Below are 21740 nucleotides of genomic sequence, written 5' to 3' on the forward strand. Positions count from 1 at the left end.
ATATTGAAATGAAATGGTTATGGGAATATATTTCATAATGTTCAGTATTTGTTCTTAATCAGGGTTTGACACTAAGGCACATCTGACCGACTGAGTCTACTAAATGATAGGTCCGGTCGGGTAAAATGTCGATTTACTAGTCCGACTGGTCGTGTTGAAAAAATAAACAAGAAACTTTACTTTAAACCATAAGATATTTCATTCTTAACTAAAAAAGAATAACTGTAGAGTTTGCGAGCAATTTTGAACTGCATGATGACACAATCTCTATTTTTAGTTCTAATAAATAAGTCGCAGTTGGAAGTGATGTTTTACGACATCTACTCAATGTTAATGTGTGTAAAGTTATGTTTTAGATGAATTTATTTTCTTTTTTTTAAAACCCAGTTTATTTGAATCAAATATAAGAAAGTGTTTATCAAATTAATCGTAAACAGCCATTTTTCGGTGTTGACATATGTGCGGGAATGTCTCTATATTCAAATACAACTTCTCCTCAAGGAAAGATGTCCTAAGAGAAAAAAAGTAAAAGGTTGGGAAGAAACCAAGCAAGACTTATGAAATAGAGATTTAATAAACGGTTGAGGCCATTTTATTTTAAATTGACTAGAGAATTTCCATGTTGGGTAGAATTTAAAGAAACAAAAAATGTGTTTGAAAAATGAAAGCGTTAAATTGAATGACGAGACTAAAACTCTATTTTGAAACAATTAAGTACGTTTTAGTTCATGCAATCTTAATGTTTGTCATTTGAATTCAGTACATTTAAATATGAAGAAACTATCAGTTTCTGGAAAGTTGGTCAGGGCAAGTGGATGTAAGGTCAGGTCTAGCAAAAATCATTTGAAGTAGCCCGACTGGTCTAGTGCTAAAAAAGTAAATGTCAAACCCTGTTAATACTCCTTTTCTGTGTAGACCTTTCATCCCCTTTATTTACAATATGGTAAGTTTGGTTTTGGACTTGGCTTCTTAATTTTGGAGAGGAAGTAGAAATTCAAAAAGCAGTAAATGACAATTTCAATAAGTCTTCAGCTCAGGCTAATCTGACATTCCCCCAACTCTTACTTGTAGTTTTATATATATATAAAGAAGTGATGGACCCAGTCATGTATATATATATAAAAGTGGAGTTAAATGGTAAGAGGAATCTCAGATTAAATAACCCAGGCCAAGAACTGATGACTGCACATATATATGTGTTACAAACTTGAAATTCATTTTTAAAAACTTACTTGAAGCCATGACTCAGATGTAAGATTTACAGACACTTGCATCAGCTCAATCCGAAGGAAACCATTGAGGGTAGGGATCCTCTGTTCTCTACAATAAGCATGATAAGACTGAAATACATTTTTCCACCTGCATATCTTTGATAGAATATTCCTTATGTAAATATATTCATTGAAAATTGAAACTAGATGTCTCGCACACATGAGTATTCAGGAAAGGCGAAGACAATGAACAGTGATCAATCTCATAATTCCTATAAGCAATATAATATAGAGAGTTGGGCAAACACGGACCCCTGGATATAACAGAGGTGGGATCAGGTACATTTTGTATAAATATATAAGTGTGTGTGTGTTTGTATATATCATCCAGAGATAGGTATAAAAATATCTACACAAGTAGTAGTATAATAAAAAAAAATATCACAAAACCGATAGAGTGTACTCAACTAGTTTCTTCGATTCTTCAGGAATATATGAATATTGTTTAGTGTACATGTTTAACAAAGCAATATTCGACATACTCCTGAAGAATTGAAGAAATTAGTTGAGTATACTCTTTTGGCTTTGTGATATATTCATACATGTATCTCATACTGGATTTACCCTACTTAACATGTAATACCATATTCAAACATACAGACATGAAAATACATATAGGGAGGGGAACGAATATTCATTGTAATAGGCCAGAATTTTTAATTCCATCTGCTATCATTGAAGAAATGTAAAAATTCTGTTTGATCTTTATGTCTACTTGTAAGATAGTTTTTTGTTGGTCTTTCACTCTTATAACTTTTGTGTGAAGTAGCTTGTGGTATAGGTATGTGCCTACAAATACACTTGTATACAAACTGTAGAACTTTCAACCAACCAACTCCAGCATTATAACTTTTCAAGTACCATCCACATTGTGTATATTCCTACAGGAACTGAGCACTGGTCACTGCATTCTTTTATCCCAAACACTACAGTAGAAAGCACTGTCACCTACAAAAAATGACACAAATTAAAATAAAATTTACTGATCAGCACAGTAGTTTATGACAATATAGAACTTTAAGCTAGTTTAGACTAAATAAGATTGAATTTCTAAGTGCAATGGCATACCCAGAAAGTTGCATAATAATTTTTAAATATGTTTATTTCTTGAGCTTTTAAACCACAACATTGTTCTATAATTCATAACAATACTATGTAAGTATGTTGTTATAAGAATTTTCAAGATAAGAGAATTTCTTTTGTGTTGTGAACTGTCCACTACCCTGTGTGCATTGAAGCATGAATTAGTATGATGTGGAATGTGGAATCTGATTACTATTCCATTATTTTGTTGATCACCATTGATTCATATACTGTCTAGCTATACAGTATGCATGTAAATTTATATATGTAGGCTATATATGTGTTTTTTGCATGCTTACTTTATGATATTTTGTTTTGTCTGTGATAGTCGGTTTACGAGCTCTGTAGTGCTAATGTTATTTGTTACTATTGTATACAGTGCCGATCGAGTTTAAATAAAATTTACTTACTTACATCACTCTACACAATGTAATATAGTTGAGCTTGACCTGTTAATATAAAACACGACGATTGAGTGCCTGTAATAAACCATTTGAATAAATAACATGCAAATTAAATTGTCCTGAAACATTTAACCTATCGATACCACCAATTTATACTTAGAGTTAGAGCTGACCGACCTACAGCCTTTAAAAGCAGTGTTTTAAGTCAGAAATGCTGTAGGATATCCATCTTGAAAGGGCATTTTTGATCCGTTTGTTTAAAAATGTACTTTCAGTGAAATAAACCACTAACGAAATGATAAATATTACTTACGAAAAAGACTGTCAAACTTCGCGCCATGTTGGATGCAGAAGGTGAAGGTCAGAATTAGCGCATGCGCAATAGCCTAGTCTTAAAGTTGCGAATAGTGAGATTCGTTTCTAACCTCACATTTAAGAGAGCGTCGGAAGGACACATTTAGATTAGAAAGTTGTTGAATATTTAGTAACGATGGCGGATTACGGTTCGTAGGACCTCACTGCGCTTAGAGACGAACTTAGAAAACGCATTGCAAGACTCTCTGGGCGGAAAGGAAAGCACGTTGAGAGTTTCAGCTGCAACCGAATTTTCTCTGTCACATCGATTAAATAAAGACATTCAATACACATTGAACGTTTTTCATTATAAACTACTTCATAATTAAGTTTACATGCTTAAACAGTAGTTTAGGTTGAATATATAATATACAATACATCAGAATTCTTTATAAGTTGTTGAATTGCATATGTTTAAAACAATAAGATGCGGACACACCCCCCCCCCCCCCTCTCTCTCGATCGATCGATCGAGGATTAAGAATATCAATTATCAAATATATCCATATATCACTGAATTTCTATTATTAAGCTGTTAAAATGTGTAGTAATAGTGAATGTATATGTATAACTTCTGTTTAACAGTTTATTTGCGTGTTTTAACTTATATCACTTACGTGATGACGTCACGGTAGGTAAACAGTCCTTGCGAATAACTTTTTATTAGTCCATATTATAGGGCAAGCGAGAGCATAAAAATTGGCAGGTCAAATAAATTTTACTACCCCATATGCTAGGTGTACAATAATGATTTAAAATTTCGAGTTTCTACATTTTAATTGAATATTACAATTTGGATTGCAGTAATACGGAAGCTTTCTAATTTCAACTTCTAAATTCACGTCTCCATCCATATACTATGATTGATATACTATGAGTTGGTTGTACTCTGCGTGAAAAGCACGACTGTATCCTGGTTATAGGAATGGTTGTATCCAAATGACGTTTGTCCGTGGTGTTGCAGGAAACTGATGTAGGCCTACATACATGTTTACTTTCACTTATAAGGATTTATCATGTTTGTACCATGACAGTTCATGATATGAGTGATTTTATACTAAAATACATCACTTAACAAATGTAGTACACTTTTCAATTTGAAGGTCAATTTGAATGTTCATACTTCAGATTGAAATCGAAGTTACAAGTGAATATTGAAAAATGCAATGATTTTTTTTAAAATAAAAAACCACAATGAACAATAGGCCTGTGTGTGGCTTTTATATAAACACAACATTGTATATATGATAGTGAAATTTGCATTTACTTCACTTGGATAAATTTATAGCTTTATGAATTTGCATTTAATTTTGATAAAAGTAGATATGATTCAAATTTTATTTCTAAAAAATTCAGAAATATCTTAATCTCTTGAGATGCATTTTTCTTCTGGTTTGTGCCAACAGTTAAAATAGGCTAGGACTGTCCGTGGGTCAGTTGATAAACATGACATAACAACATAACTATGATAATGCAAACTTTGATAAGTTATGAAAGTTTGACAATATCATCCCATATTTTGATTAATTCCATACGTATTGACTATAGAAAAATCCAGACTCGTTTTCCCTGAAATTCAAACAATATTTTACAACACTTTTTGAATTATAACAAAATTAACAATGAAAGTAAAGTGTTGAAATTAATTTACAATTCAGTCATCAAAAACGAAAACAAGACCTAGGAATATTCACTGCCTTACAGTCTGATTATAGCCACCCCTCCATTACAGTCGCGTCGTCGTACCGAGGGAGGAGGGGGGGGGGGGGGGTGCTGGTAGCAATCGCGTTCATTCATATTTTGATTACCTTGGTTAACTCTAGAATTAATTTTTAAATGACATCTGAAATATATTTTTGTACCATACTTCGTTTATATATTGATGACTCAAATTTCCCCTGTTCGATTATAGATCTAGTCTAGAAGGGGCGGGGGGGGGGGGGGGGGGGGAGAGAGAGAGAGAGGGGGGGGGAGTCATAGAATTATAAGATCATTGATGACTGTATCACTAAGGATAGATAAAATTTCAGCATAAAACATTCATGCAGAATATTACGATCTACAGAGCAAATGTTTAATCCCCCGTAAATACTTTCTGCAATAAAGTCGTCATCTAATATATGTGTAGTCGGACGTGGACTGAACTGAAGACTGAAGTTTATAGCGCACGACGCTGAGTGGAACTTAAAACGATCGTTGTCGCTGTCACATATGATGGCAATGAACCAGTTGAATTTTATAAAAGCTTCATATCTCGGGAATTCTACCCCCGCTCCCTATTTGCACAACAAAAACCTTACAATCTCTCATAAATCTTATGTACACCGGAAGTCAACAAGGACGTAAACGAGTCTTGCGCCACCTATGTTTCAAATAGGGGAAACAACTGACAAATATTCGCAATTACATTTCTAATTTGGCTAATTTTTTAAAAAAGATATGCGAATTTTATACATATATTTCGGACCATAAGACTGAACACAAATGATTTGTGGATTTTTATGTGTTTGATAGAAAGTTCGGTGAGACTGTATGCTGGTAATTAGGGAGTATATGTTTCGAATCTTAAGAAGATTTCGTCTCTCTGAATGTATGTTATTTGAGGCATCTTTTCGAAATATTTCTGTGGCCCTTAAAAGGACCGGTTTTCTTCTCGAGCTTCACTCTGTCAGAAGAGCTCTCCTTATCTGTGCGCCATATTTCCATAGGTTTCCCTGGGAAATATGAACACCATCAGTCGCAAAGTCCTGGGGATATTTCAGTCGAAGTAAAATAAATCTTTTTCCGAGCTTTGCTCGCAGAATTGTGTTGATCCTGTTCCTCTTCCTCCTGAAGATATCGCTTGTCAGACCAGGGCTCTTCTTGAAAGTACCACCCCTGTCTAGAATCTGTCCCACGAGGACAGTTCCAACTCTGCTGTCTTCTAGGACCTGCACCAGTTGTAGGACGTTTTCAGCCACCTTCGTAGGTTTTCCGTCAACGCTGATGTCGTTTCCACCGAGATGAATGAAAACTCGATCAGGGGAATACTGAAGCAGGTTTTGCAGGCAGGTTTGATTTGGCTCCTTTGCTGTCATGCCACCAACTCCAAAATATTTTATTTTCGGGTCTGCTTCGGTAGATCTTCCGAGACGCGAAACAAAAGACGATCCAAAGACGGCAGCTTTCATGATGATATTAAACAACTGGACGTAGATACCGGGGCTTTTGTACATACTCGTGGATCCAGCCCTATCATATTATTGGCTGACTGCAAAGAGTGAGATTCACTCATTTTTACGTAGTTCCTTGTCATGAATTTGATATAAGAAAATTGTAATTTTATGATATTAAAAATGATTCAAATAAATGTTCCTTATTAGAACCAGGATCATGAAAATATTTCAACTTTTAAAGTCATAATTGATATATACATTGTGCTGAAATTATGTACCTTTCAAACCATTTACAAGTTTACAAATTACAAAGTCATGGTCAATATGACAAATGGGCAAAAAGTTACAAAAAGAAATTTTATGAAAGTAGGACAAAATGTCACAGGACAAAAAGTCACAGTTTTATAAGAAAATTAAACCAAAAGTCACAATTACAATTTTATGATAGTAGAACAAAATGTCATAGGACAAGAAGTCACAATTTATAAGAAAATGAAAATCTATTGATTTTTCATAGTGATATTGATAGTGGTAGTGATATTTGAAAACATATCTGTTTTATTTATATTTTCTATGAGATTTTGATAATAATTATAGATTAAATTGTTATTCCTTTTATCATATTTATTGTACAATATCATTTTTATTTTTAAAAAGAGAGATTTCTTATGTAGATAAAATAAAAATAAGCTTGATCATTTTGTTTAGTATACTACATATTAATGATCGTCAAAACAAAATCTGATGACAGAATTATGGTTGGCTTTCTTTCACTCCAGAAGAAGAAAAAACTGCCAGACGTTAGTTTTGTTGTTTTATGGTTTTTATTGGGAATAAGAAGGATGGCACGATCCCTCATGCCTGCTGGTTTCTACACACGACCCTGCTATAGTAAGTAAATAAGTAAGTAAGTAATTTTATTTATTATAGTGGCATGTGTACATATATTCATACATCCAATTTTATCACAATATACAAATCAATAAACACCCAGCCCGTCGGGCCTATATGCCACTTTTAACGTTGATATAATAATATATAATGCAAATAATTGCTCATAATAACATTTTCTATAATTATATATACATACATATGTATACATGTATAATAAGTATATAATGTATAAATAGCTCAGTTGTTGATTTTTCCAAATATAATAGATATGTACATGTATATAGAGCCTAGTTGGTTAAATTTTAACACAAAAAGAATTATCTCGTAATAGGAAAGTCTTCCACTTTTGTACAAAAACACCCAAAGTAAACCTCCAAGTTGTATACAGTAGATGTGTGGTTGTTCGCATATCGGAGATAATTTGAATTCAGATAATCAGAAAATATATTTGAAATAAATGAGGGTGAGAGAGGAAACATACTATGCAAAATGAATAATAAAACAGTGTTGAATATGTGCCTACGTATTGTTCGTAAATTGGGCGAGTGGTATTTGTACTTATGATTACGAAGGTTGGTCACGGTAGAATAACCTGGTGTTATTTTATTTACAGGTAATTGTTTACACCTGCACGTTAATCCAAGTTTAAGGCGTCTTGCTGTGCCTTGTTCACACCTGTTATCATGTGATTAAAATATAAAAGATGACTTAGGAATTGTTATGGAGATAACACTATTGTAAATATGCTTTGAATAAAAAGCCATTGTTTTCAAGTTGTTTATTCGTTATTAGATATCTTAGACATAATTCAGAAATCTTATGCATTAAAATATCAATTTTGGAGTAGGATAATAAAAGTTAATTTGTATCTTTCAAGTTATGATGTTCATACGAAACAGAAAACTGAGAAGGGGGTTTATTATTACTATGGATTTAAAACCAGTAGGGCACCGCTTCGAGTTAAATACCACGCATGCGCAGAAGCCGGTGATCCGAGTCTATATTCTATTAAGAGCGACCCTGGTCACCAGCAATCTGATTAAAACCAGATCCTGAGATCCGCTCACTTAGATCGCTACACTAGTGTAGCGATCCAAGTGAGCGGATCTCAGGATCTGGTTTTAATCAGATTGGGTCACCAGCGACAGCCACCACGGTTACACCGGTTTTAATGTTATCTATAAAACATCGCAATCTGGGACCATCGGGAGTCGGTGTAACCGTGGTGGCTGTCGCTGGTGACCAGGGTCGCTCTTAATAGAATATATAGGGAAAAGAACGACTCGGATCACCGCCTTCTGCGCATGCGTGGTATTTAACTCGAAGCGGTGCCCTACTGGTTTTAAATCCATAGTAATAATAAACCCCCTTTTCAGTTTTCTGTTTCATATGCACATCATAACTTGAAAGATACAAATTAACTTGTATTATCCAACTCCAAAATTGATATTTTAATGCATAAGATTTCTGAATTATGTCTAAGATATCTAATAACGAATAAACTTGAAAACAATGGCTTTTTATTCAAAGCATATTTACAATAGTGTTATCTCCATAACAATTCCTAAGTCATCTTTTATATTTTAATCACATGATAACAGGTGTGAACAAGGCACAGCAAGACGCCTTAAACTTGGATTAACGTGCAGGTGTAAACAATTACCTGTAAATAAAATAACACCAGGTTATTCTACCGTGACCAACCTTCGTAATCATAAGTACAAATACCACTCGCCCAATTTACGAACAATACGTAGGCACATATTCAACATTGTTTTATTATTCATTTATTTATTTTGCATAGTATGTTTCTTCTCTCACCCTCTTTTATTTCAAATATATTTTCTGATTATTTGAATTCAAATTATCTCCGATATGCGAACAACCACACATCTACTGTATACAACTTGGAGGTTTACTTTGGGTGTTTTTGTACAAAAGTGGAAGACTTTCCTATTACGAGATAATTCTTTTTGTGTTAAAATTTAACCAACTAGACTCTATATACATGTACATATAGCAGGGTCGTGTTATTCCCAATAAAAACCACAAGACAACAAAACTAACGTCTGGCGGCTTTTTCTTCCTCTGGAGTGAAAGGAAGCCAACCATAATTCTGTCATCAGATTTTGTTTTGACAATCATTAATATGTAGTATACTAAACAAAATGATCATCAAGCTTATTTTTATTTTATCTACATAAGAAATCTCTCTTTTTAAAAATAAAATTGATATTGTACAATAAATATGATAAAGAGAATAACAATTTAATCTATAATTATTATCAAAATCTCATAGAAAATATAAATAAAACAGATATGTTTTCAAATATCACTCTCACTATCAATATCAATAGATTTTCATTTTCTTATAAATTGTGACTTCTTGTCCTATGACATTTTGTTCTACTATCATAAAATTGTAATTGTGACTTTTGGTTTAATTTTCTTATAAAACTGTGACTTTTTGTCCTGTGACATTTTGTCCTACTTTCATAAAATTTCTTTTTGTAACTTTTTGCCCATGGTCACATTGACCGTGACTTTGTAATTTGTAAACTTGTAAATGGTTTGAAAGGTACATAATTTCAGCACAATGTATATATCAATTATGATTTTAAAAGTTGAAATATTTTCATGATCCTGGTTCTAATTAGGAACATTTATTTGAATCATTTTTAATATCATAAAATTACAATTTTCTTATATCAAATTCATGACAAGGAACTACGTAAAAATGAGCAGTACTTGGAGTGAATCTCACTCTTTGCAGTCAGTCAACAATATGATAGGACTGGCTTCACGAGTATGTACAAAAACCACGGTATCGACGTCCAGTTGTTTAATATCATCATGAAAGCTGCCGTCTTTGGATCGTCTTTTGTTTCGCGTCTCGGAAGATCTACCGAAGCAGACCCGAAAATAAAATATTTTGGAGTTGGTGGCATGACAACAAAGGAGCCAAATCAAACCTACCTGCAAAACCTGCTTCAGTATTCCCCTGATCGAGTTTTCATTCATCTCGGTGGAAACGACATCAGCGTTGACGGAAAACCTACGAAGGTGGCTGAAAACGTCCTACAACTGGTGCAGGTCCTAGAAGACAGCAGAGTTGGAACTGTCCTCGTGGGACAGATTCTAGACAGGGGTGGTACTTTCAAGAAGAGCCCTGGTCTGACAAGCGATATCTTCAGGAGGAAGAGGAACAGGATCAACACAATTCTGCGAGCAAAGCTCGGAAAAAGATTTATTTTACTTCGACTGAAATATCCCCAGGACTTTGCGACTGATGGTGTTCATATTTCCCAGGGAAACCTATGGAAATATGGCGCACAGATAAGGAGAGCTCTTCTGACAGAGTAAAGCTCGAGAAGAAAACTGACCCTTTTAAGGGCCACAGAAATATTTCGAAAAGATGCCTCAAATAACATACATTCAGAGAGACGAAATCTTCTTAAGATTCGAAACATATACTCCCTAATTACCAGCATACAGTCTCACCGAACTTTCTATCAAACACATAAAAATTCACAAATCATTTGTGTTCAGTCTTATGGTCCGAAATATATGTATAAAAATCGCATATCTTTTTTTTTAAAAAAAATTAGCCAAAGTAGAAATATAATTGAAGAGAATAAAAATATATCCTATTGCAATTGGTGTGGAATATTAGTTATATACTTTCTTTAGTAAAAGGCTTTATTATGCATGTATGAATGCATTATGCTGAGGGGGGGGGGGGGTTGGTTACCTTCATGCAAAAAACTGAGCTGAAAGACTGTGGTATCATTGGGGGTTTTCCAATTCAAATGTAATATGCGCTTAATTCAAAATTTTAACAAGGGTTAAGGCTATGTTCTCTTGCGTAAGAATTTTTACTGAAATGTTTTTAATTTTAAATATTTTGTTAGAACTGACTAGGGTATGGTCTGTAAAAGTTGTACAAGGTGCAAATAGGTGGCGGTTTGAGTTGAACTAGATACTTTAAGTGTAGTTTCAGAATTCGGAAGAGAGAAAATGGGGGAAATAATTATTTAGAATTAATTATGAGCGTCGGTGACTGGAGTCTTCAGAATGACCGTTTCATAATTCGTCAGAACTGACTAGGGTATGGTCTGTAAAAGTTGTACAAGGTGCAAATAGGTGGTGGTTTGATTTGAACTAGATACTTTAAGTGTAGTTTCAGAATTCGGGAGAGAGAAAATGGGGAAAATAATTATTTAGAATTAATTATGAGCGTCGGTGACTGGAGTCGCTCTTCAGAATGACCGTTTCATATTTTGCTAGAACTGACTAGGGTATGGTCTGTAAAAGTGAACGTCTGATAAACGTTATGAGGAAAAGGGAAAACTCTTTTGGAAATGGAAAGAAAATCTGCTTTATAAGTACTTTAGAAGTAAATAAAAATGTTTTAAATTTGTGTTATTTTTTTTCAATCTTGCGGTCTATGCCAATTCGATGAGGTCTATGTCATCTTGTTTTGGCATAAACCTAGTCTGTACTAAGTTTTAAACCAATTTCGGAAACTGCTTTTCTGTTACTTTAATTCAGAAAAATATACTGACAACACGTCACACCAGCATATTTCATTGGGGCGGGGGGGGTCTTCTTTTTTGTTTTACCACACCGAAACATATAAAAGATGTGGTGACTACAATTGAAGGGAAGAAAAAACAAGAAATACATTAAATTGCACCATTTTAAATAATTCTTTTTAAATGGGTTAACCTCCCCCCAAACCCCACAGTAAGATATAGATCTGCTACTGTATTTGAGTGCAACCTGATGTTATTATAGAACAGGCGTAGCTCAAAAATTGCAAATTCACATGAAATTATGCTACTCTAAAGATTTCTTCGAAAAAAATGTATAATTCAAATCCAACAAAAAATCAACAGACTGATTGAAATGGATCACAGATTAAAATGTATCACAATGAGGGAAATTGGGATGTTTTGGAGAATTGACAAATTCAATGCAGAAAGAATTAAAAGGATCAGTAAATGATGTCATAATACTAGCTGCAATAATGTAGCCCTATCCGATTTTTTTTTTATTCTGACGTTTTCAGGATAGGGCTACAATACGGAACTTTCGGGATATGCCGGAACGACCGATTATATTTGACGTTTATACACCACGGTCACGTGATAATAACCAATTGTAGGGCAAAGTTGACATCGATACATATGGTGTTTTGCTAACAGACGGTCCGTAAAGAGCTATGCGCAGTCCCACGACGACGATCCAAGTCATTATTGGTGCTTAGTACCTGGGTGTAAATTAGATGGAAGGGAAAGGGCGCATTTAGACGCGTACCATTGGATGCAAGGCGTGAAGTTTTACCGATATCTTCAAGATATTCCCTAGATTTATTTCCCGCGCCGACTCGCATAATTTAATCAATTGTATTTTCCTATAAAATGGTTGTAGTGATTCCTTTCTTTCAAAAATAGCATTTAAATACAGTAACTTGATAGCAATTGAAGTATTCCATGTTTGTTTACTTAGTTGTTATTGAAATCCGGAAGTGACATGCCCTACAATTACGTTCAACACGTGATAAAAGTCAGAGTGGATCCGTATCTCGAAAGTCCCGTATTCCATAGGATCTCCGTAATGGTGCAAAATAAATTAATGAATAACCGATAATAATCTCTGTGTATTAGTCCCCGATGTCGTTTACATTAAAAAGAGTACTAACTTTTTGGTTGGGTGTGTCTAATAAAGGTGTTTTTCATTAAATATCATGCACAAGAAGTAAAATTCTTCATCTCCTCCGCCATGCTTGTTCACGCGAGATCTCGTTGAGCGGAAGAGGCGGAGCTTAGCCATATATGGACAGCATGCTGAAAAACCAAAACATTGTTGACAATCGGCGCGAAAATGAACTAAAAATTATGGAATCAAGCAGTTGTTGTAACTGTGGGAAGACCTTTATAGCTAAAGGAAAGTCACGCGGAAGAAAGAGTTTACAATCGACTGCTGTCATAAACAGAGTAAACAGGACTCTGCAAGATTTGATTGAAGAGGAGGTTGATGTGATATTAACCCCCCACCAGAATCGCCAGCGTTTCCTCTGTGCTTCATGCTCGTGGGCAGTCATATCAATGGCCAAATCTTCTGTGGCAAAGAAAGAAGCCTTAACTAAGATCAGAGAGCATGGAGAGACAAGTTACCTCGCTAAAAAAATTAGAAGTCCGGTGCCTACCCCCCGAAAAATTAAGAAGATGAGGGTTACTTCTCCTCGAAAAGTAAGTTCTTGGAAATGAACGTGACATTTGCAGGTTCAGCACAACATCTATATTTAGTTATATAAAGCTATTTGAAATAGCTTGATTTAACTGTTTCAAATCTGTTATCAAATTATAAAAATCGAATTTCGGTGAGTGAACGTATTTCATCCTTGAAGTGCAAACAACACGTACAATGTAAACAAAAAATTATTTTTAAACAGTTAAACTACAATTCCTTAGGAAGAATTTTGATTCACAATTGTCAAATGTTATGAACTCTGATTAGAATAGAGCTGTGGTTAGTTCAAAGTATTTTTGTATTGCTTGTAGGAGTTATGAGATTGATCACTGTTCGTTAATATCTTCACCTTGCATAGAGACATTGAACGTTTATTATTTGATTTTTTAGCTATACAACTTCAATTAAGGAATTCAATTTAAACTAGCTTAACCATGATATTTCAAATATATGTATATCTTTATAAAGCTATATAGTTTAATAAAGCTATATAACCAAAGAGAGAGAGAGAGAGAGAGAGAGAGAGAGAGAGAGAGAGAGAGATATTTCTGGACCTGGTTAGGTTCCTGTGTCGTAGAGTTAAATAAATTCAATTTTGAACTGAATCGCACTTTTCCACAGTAAAATTCTTTTTGTGTATGTGAGACTGAGATCCGAAAGTGAGCTTGTCTAAGTTTATGGCCCAGAAGTATATGAAGAAAAAGCTGCAATGAAATAGCCCTCTAATTTTTGTTGCTGTTGTTTTTGTTTTTTTTTTTATCCTAGGATGTCAGAATTAAAAAAAAAAAAATCAGAGAGGGCTACATCATTGCATCTAGATGAAGACCCTATTCATTTTGTTACTACTCTACAGCTAATTAACATTTACCAATAACGTATATATGAATATTTTTTGTATCAATGAATTACAGGAACCAGAATGCCAAACTATTCCCACACCACCAAAGAAAAGGAAACAGGTAAAAAGTATTTTGATTAAAGCAATTGAACTGAATAAACATATGTATACCACTTTATAATGAACAAGTTTTCCTTCATGAATTTTTTTTAAAGAGATACATGTATAATGAAACTTTAAAAAATATCAATAAATGTCAGAACATTTTATGAGATGATAATGGTGTAATAGTAATGTAATGTGATGCTGTCCAAGAATAAGGCAGATGTTATGATCACAGTTTACTTGCAAATATACACATTATTACACACAACATTTATGTTGAACAACTTCCAAATACTTTAAGTTCATTACATACACATCAGTTCCTGTGCCTATAGTGCAGAATTGACATCTATCTGTATTAAACTCCAATATAGAAATGACTCTAACTTCCCAGCTAAAATCGTAAAGCACCAATAATTAATGTTTATAACAAATATTAAACAATGAACCCCTATATTCCCATGAGAACATCCGCAATCACAAATTTATGATGCTGACAGACATACCCCTTTGCCCATTAAGATAAAAGTATAGAGCAGTAAATGCTGAGCATGCATATAAACAATCAGAATTAATCAAACTCCAAATTATGATAGAAAGTCTCTGCAGGATACCTAATACAAATTACTGTGCAAATGTTGTAAGTAACCTACTGCTGAATATATATGTAGCCTTGTAACAGAATACTTTATTTCTAATTTAGAGTCCAAAATAGACAAACATAAAATACTAACAAAAATCAAAAGAAGAGAGCCAATTGATAAAATGTTTCCATAACAAGAGATGATGATATACATTACTATATTATGTTATTAATACTAAATCTGCCCACAAGATCAAGAATTTCTTTCTTGTCTGAGTTGAGTAGCCAAAATAGTTTTCGTTCATTATTTAAAGCAGAAGAATTTATATATCTTTTCAATAGATTTAAATAATTATTTCTTTTCCTTTTGTTTTCATAATTTTCACATACATGATGAATAATTACACATTCCAATTAACTCCACCAGAAATGGAAGTGAACAAGGCCCTCAATTGTATTAAACAGAGGAAATACAGTAGAGGCCTGTCACTACTAATAAAAGCAAGGAAGGGTTTTAGGAAATCAATTCTAACCTATACCCACAATACAGTTCGAGCTGAAGTGAGAAGCTTATGCAGGGACAAGCCATCATCCTTCAAAGGTGGAAAGACTCTGGGAGAAATTAGTGGTTTTGACTGGGAAAAGCAGTTCACAGAACTACAAACAAAGTGTCCCACTCTCTCAAGTGTGTTGATTGGAGCACTCGCATCAGAAAGATCTATGCCTTATTTTGGACTTGCATCAAAACCTTCCTTGTCTGCAAAACCAGTAATCGGCACAATTGCCTCCATTATCACATTTGAAAGAAAGCCAAAGACTTTGAATTATTTCCAACAACTAAATTCTGTTCAAATGTGGCTTGCTGGCTGTCAAAGAGAGGTAAGATGAACTTTCTGACAAAAATGTTACCTTTTAATTTTGCTTATGTTTAGTGTATCTGTTTATAGTACTGAAATGTAGCTCACTGTGTAAAAGTTTTTTCAGGATAATGGCATTCAAGTGCATATTACTTTGTGCACCTGTAATTGAAATTTGGGGCAATGTACTTTTTAGCCCACCTGAGCTGAAAACTCGTGAGCTTTTCTTATCACTTGTCGTCTGGCGTCCGTCTGTCTGTCCATTTGTCTGTAAACGTTTCACATATTCGATTTCCTCTCAAGAACCACTGGGTCAATTTCAACCAAACTTGGCAAAATTAATTAAGAGCCATGTCATCTTCAATGGGGAAATAATCACAGAAATTTAGGAATAGGGTGGGGTCATTTACAAATCTTCTTCTCAAGAATCACTAGCCCAGAAGAGCTGAAATATACATGAAAGTTTCCTGACATATTAGGGCATCAGTGTTTTAGAAACACATCTTGTTCTTGTATCAATTTTATTTTTATAATTAGATGTACATTTTGTACGATTTATTTTAAAAATACCATTAATTGTTATTGAATTTCAGATGTTCAGCAGATTAAATCATCTGGGGTTGTGCATTGGGATCAAAGGAACTAGAAGCTACCTTGACCACATAAGAACAAGCTATGACGCAGACGTTTTAAAGTGGAAAACCAACATCAGTGACTACTTCCTTGGACTTCAGTCAGACAGTTCAGCCTCTGCTGCTTATACCATCCCATATGCTGACAGTGAAGCAACTCTTTCAATTGATTCTTTTCCCTCATCAACAGCTTCATCACCTCAAAGACAGCACAATTCACCAATAAGAAGAGGAAATTTTCAAGCACATATGCAGGATTCACCACAACTTCATTCAGACGAAGGTTAATATTATTGTTCGGAATTACTTTGGAATGAATTCAGATTTAATTCATTGAACAAATATTCATAAAATGCCTTATTTAAGTTGTAGATATGTGTATGATTTTTGCAGATATGGTTTTAAGTTCCACAAAAAGTACATCAGATGTAGAGGAAAACATGTCTCATAGTGACAAGTCTTTGCCAAAAGGTGAAATATGCAAGCTTGTATTGAAATTAGTTTTGGAAAGGCACATTCTCCATCTAATGAATATTAATTTTGAAGCATTTAAAAGATTGGATAAATGAAAAATAAATGTTGAAATTGTAATTTCAGGTCGATATGGATTTTCCTTGTGCTTTGATAATGTAAATCAAAGAACTACTGTCAGACATCAAACAAGGGACAACAAGAACAAGATGTTTAGCATGGTTCAAGGATATGCAGCACTTGACAGAGTTCCAACTCTTCATCTTAATGATGTTCCTCCCTTACCAGAAAGTATAAAGACCATTCCGTTGGAAAACTACCTTCCATCTGAGATGGATGAAGTTGATCTTCGGTTTGAATTCATCACAATTATCAATAGAATTATGTGTGAATATATTCCCATCTTCAAACCTTTGGTAACTGCTATAAACTGGCATATCCAGCATAGATACTCACAGATTTCTGCTTCAAAACGTCATCTGGTCAGTTTGTTTTCTTTTTATAAACACTCTCTCCAAAGAAGTGAAAAGAATAACTACTTAGCTCACCTGAGCTGAAAGCTCGCGTAAGCTTTTCTGATCGTCTGTTGTCCGTCGTCTGTGTGTCCGTAAACTTTTTACATTTCGACTTCTTCTCCAGAATCACTGGGCCAATTTCAACCAAATTTGATCAAAAGCATCCTTGGGTGAAGGGCTTTCAAGTTTGTGCAAATGAAGGGCCATGTCCCTTTCAAAGGGGAGATAATCACATAAATGCAAAAATAAGGTGGGGTCATTTAAAAATCTTCTCAAGAACCAATGAGCCATAAAATTTACGATTTACAAGCTTCATGACATACATGTAGTGCAGATTCAAGTTTGTGAAACTCATGACCCCTGAGGGTATGATGGGGGATCAAAGTTTTACATAATTGATAATCAGAAAAAATCTTTTTAAAAATTCTCCTTAAAAACCATTCGACTAAATACGTGTACATTAGCACAAAAGCTTCCTGACATAGTGCAGATTGAAGTTTGTAAAAATCTTGATCCCCGGTGGTAAGATAGGGCCACAGTAGGGGATCAAAATTTTACTTAAAAATAGATAGGGAAGGTAACATTTACATGAAAGCTTCATGATATAGTACAGATTCAAATTTGTAAAAATCATGGCCCATGGGAGTAGGTTGAGGCCACAATAGGGATCAAACTCTTGCATGCGAATAGGAAAAATCTTCAAATATGAGCCAAGGTGACTCAGGTGAGCGAGGTGGCCCATGGGTCTGTTGTATTATCGGGCCTCTTGTTGTATTATCCAATTCAAATGAAGTACACCATGTACATGCAGATTATTAATTCAATTAAAAGTTTCAATATCTACCTTCGACATAAATCTCAAATAATATCATTGAAAAATGGAAAAGTTATATGGATTCTATAGTTAGTGTACCAAAAAGTCCAATGCACATGCATGTTCAGAAAAAATGATATCATCCTAAAAATGTTTCATCCTTTCATCTTAATCACTTGTGTAGTTTCTGAGTACACTCCTGGACATAAAAGTACCAGATAAAAAAAAAGCTACAAATCTGTAGAGATTACAACAAAAATGTTCCCCAAACAACTCATGTTAGAAATGGCAGCACTTTGTGTTTGTGGACATTATAAGAAATGGGGTAAAAACAATACGTCCCTGAATATATGTGTTCAGGGACATAAGAATGATAGAAAAAAGGAACAGTGTAAAAATAATATGTTACGAAACTTTCTTTGAGGAATATATAAATGTATACATTTTCAATGCATTATAACGTTATTCAATCCCAGGTCCCAATTGGTGTTTTGGATAAGGATGAAAGCAGAGTTTCTGACACCATAGACATCCTTGAGGAGTATCACAAATATGTTCCACTTAAGCCAAATGGACAACCTTTCCCATTGGTCTTGCATGCAGATGGCCTGAGCGTTGAAAGGGGTAATAATGCCCAGAATGCCCGAATAAATGGAAATACTGCATGGACACAGTTACAAGGCTTACAAATGAATATTCAAGAATGGCACAAAAGATGTCTTTTGCTACAGGTAACTATACTCTTAAAACATTAGTTTCTGCTGTCAAATAAATATCAATGAGGAAGAAGGTGATCGCGGTAATCTCATGTTATTTGAAATGACTACCATTGTTATATACATTATAATTGGTAAAGTTAAATGTATGTTTAAATTAACCTAATATACAGTATCAAATTTTCTTTGTAGGACATTTTTGATGAGATGTACAAAGGTTCAAGTGGAAGGAAATAGACACCCTCTTTCAGTTGAAGAACTATTTCAATCATCGTAATGTGACGAGTAATCATGATGAAGAGTTTTTGGAGTTTACAACAAATGGATATGTTGTATTAGCTGCTATGCATGTTATGAACTTGCAAGATTTGGATGAAATTCCCAAGTCTTTCCCAAATACAGAAGACAAACAAATGCATTTCCTTCATAATGTGTCAGGGAAAATAGTCGATATGATGTTCCTGTCAACTCAGCCATATGTAAAACACATTTTGCAAGACCGAGGCCATGACCTGGAACCAGACAGTGAATTTTGTGTGTGCAGGACAGAACATCAAGACCTTGAAATGATATACTGTGCAAATAAAGATTGTATGTTTGGGGATGGTTCCACTTGGACTGCTTAGGTCTTAAGGAAGAACCTGATGGAGACTGGTGGTGTTCACCTGAATGCAGGAATTACCAACCCGGGAAGAAAAAGAAAACAACAGTTGTTGACAACCTGACAGACCACAAAAAAAAGCTACGCTTTAAAAGTTATGTGGCATGGGTTGAACCAAAGAGTACGCCGTGATGCTCTACGAGAAAATGACGGGAACCGCATTATCATGCATTGGAAATTTGACTTGTTAAATTTCTTCGAGCACAATCATCCAAAGTACTTCCATGTCTGTCATCAACTATTATCAGCAATCAATGGTGCAGTTAGCCCTAGACTTCAGCATTCACTGAAGTGGAATAGAACAGTTAATCCAAATGGTGGACCTGGAAAGAATCTGGAAATGGATCTTCAGATGGAGTTCTTTAACAAAGAATACAAGGGTATGCACACAATGTAATTATTTTTCTCACCGAAATTAATATTGATTTGTACATACATGTACAGGTATGTAATACTGTTTTGTTTGTTTATTCTATCATTTGAAGAAAGTGTCAAAGATGCTGCAGGACAACTGACAGAAGCAACAATTGCCAGACATAGCCAGATGGTGGGCGTTGGCAAACTCATCAGCAGTGTTTATGAGAAGCAGGTGGCTTCTGTGCAGAGGTCTGCTGTACAGACAACAGATACTCATTGTAGAGAAAATGATATTGTGGAATTTGTGTCTATGATGAGGGGAGAAAACATTTTCAAGGCAAATCCTGGTCGACATTTTAAAACTTTTCCAGATGTTACACATGTCCTATTCAGAAAAATCTCAGCCAGTGCATTCAAAAAAAGACTCATCAGACTAAGAAAGGAACTGGCAGATCATAGGGAAATTACAATCCAAATGCAGAGAAACTAACTGTATATATGCAATATTGCTAATAATTAAGGTCTGTCCATGTTTTCATAGTGAAAATTCAGTAATTAATAGAAAAAGGTAGATGTATGTATAGGGTATTTTTAATTTTTCTGAAATGCAGCAAAATATTTGCACTGACAAGTACAATAAAAATCTGGTTGGAGATGTATTCATCATTTTCTGTGTAACAAGCATTCCATTGAGCTTTTCTGATCGAAGAGTGTCCTGTTTGACTCACTTTTTGGACTTCTTTTCTTGGACCTCTTGGCTACTTACCAACCAAATTGGAACAAAGCCATTTTTTGGCAAAGGGGATTCAGACTGCAGTCAAAATTAAGATTTAAAATTACTATTAACAGGTAAACACCCTTAAGAAGCTGCACAATTGTATTATATTCAAATATAAACACATTAAAAATTTGTTTTATTTTCAATATATTTACATTTATATTTAATAATATGAAATTTTGACTGAAGTCTATTATCAGTTTATGGTCTTGGAAATTAAGGATTAATAAAAATAATAATGTGAATATGGTTCGAGGACCATAACACTTGGGACAAGCTCACTTTCTGATACAAGCCCTGAATATATTCAATATGAGTTGCATCTACAAGAGGCCCATGGACCACATTGCTCACCCGAGTCACCATAGCCCTGTCATCATTCAGTTGATTGATTGTATCTTGCTTAACGTCTCACTCGAGAATTTTTCACTCATATGGAGACGTCACTGAGACCGGTGAAGGGCTTCAAATTTAGGCCTATGCTCGGCGCTTATGGCCATTGAGCAGTGAGAGTTTTTTAGCGTACCACACCCACTGTGACACGGGTCATCCATTTTTAAGGTCATCTCCGAAGACCCGTGACATTCACACTTGATGCCGAGCGTTTGGCAATGGAACCATCACTACCTATTTTAACAACTTAGGTCTGTAGCGGCCGGAATTCGAACCCCAGGCCTTCTGCATGCGGAGCGAACGCTCTCACCTCTCGGCCACCGCTGCGGTATCATCATTCAGTTAGTGTGATTTTAATAGATAATTTGCAATTGTTATTCACCTAAAATTATTGACCCCATATTGTAGTCCCAAAAAGCTCCGAATGGTCATAACTGAACATGAATTCGCACAGAAATAGGACAAAGTACTATATAGTAGTGGATAATAAAAAAAAAAAGCCTTTAGCCCCAACTTACTACAGATGGCCAAAACTTGAACAAACTTGAAGTTGCATTAGATGCTTGCATATTAATTAACATGATTGTTCTTGTAAAGAAGATTT

General features: G+C 34.6%; 1 pseudogene; it reads left to right on the forward strand.

Annotated features, from left to right (window-relative positions):
• The first annotated feature begins 12998 nt into the window (after positions 1 to 12998).
• On the forward strand, positions 12999 to 20518 carry LOC125676727 (uncharacterized; annotated as a pseudogene).
• Positions 20519 to 21740: the final 1222 nt, after the last annotated feature.

This window comes from Ostrea edulis, chromosome 1 (genome assembly GCF_947568905.1).
Source record: "Ostrea edulis chromosome 1, xbOstEdul1.1, whole genome shotgun sequence".
NCBI classification, from domain to species: Eukaryota; Metazoa; Mollusca; class Bivalvia; order Ostreida; family Ostreidae; genus Ostrea; species Ostrea edulis.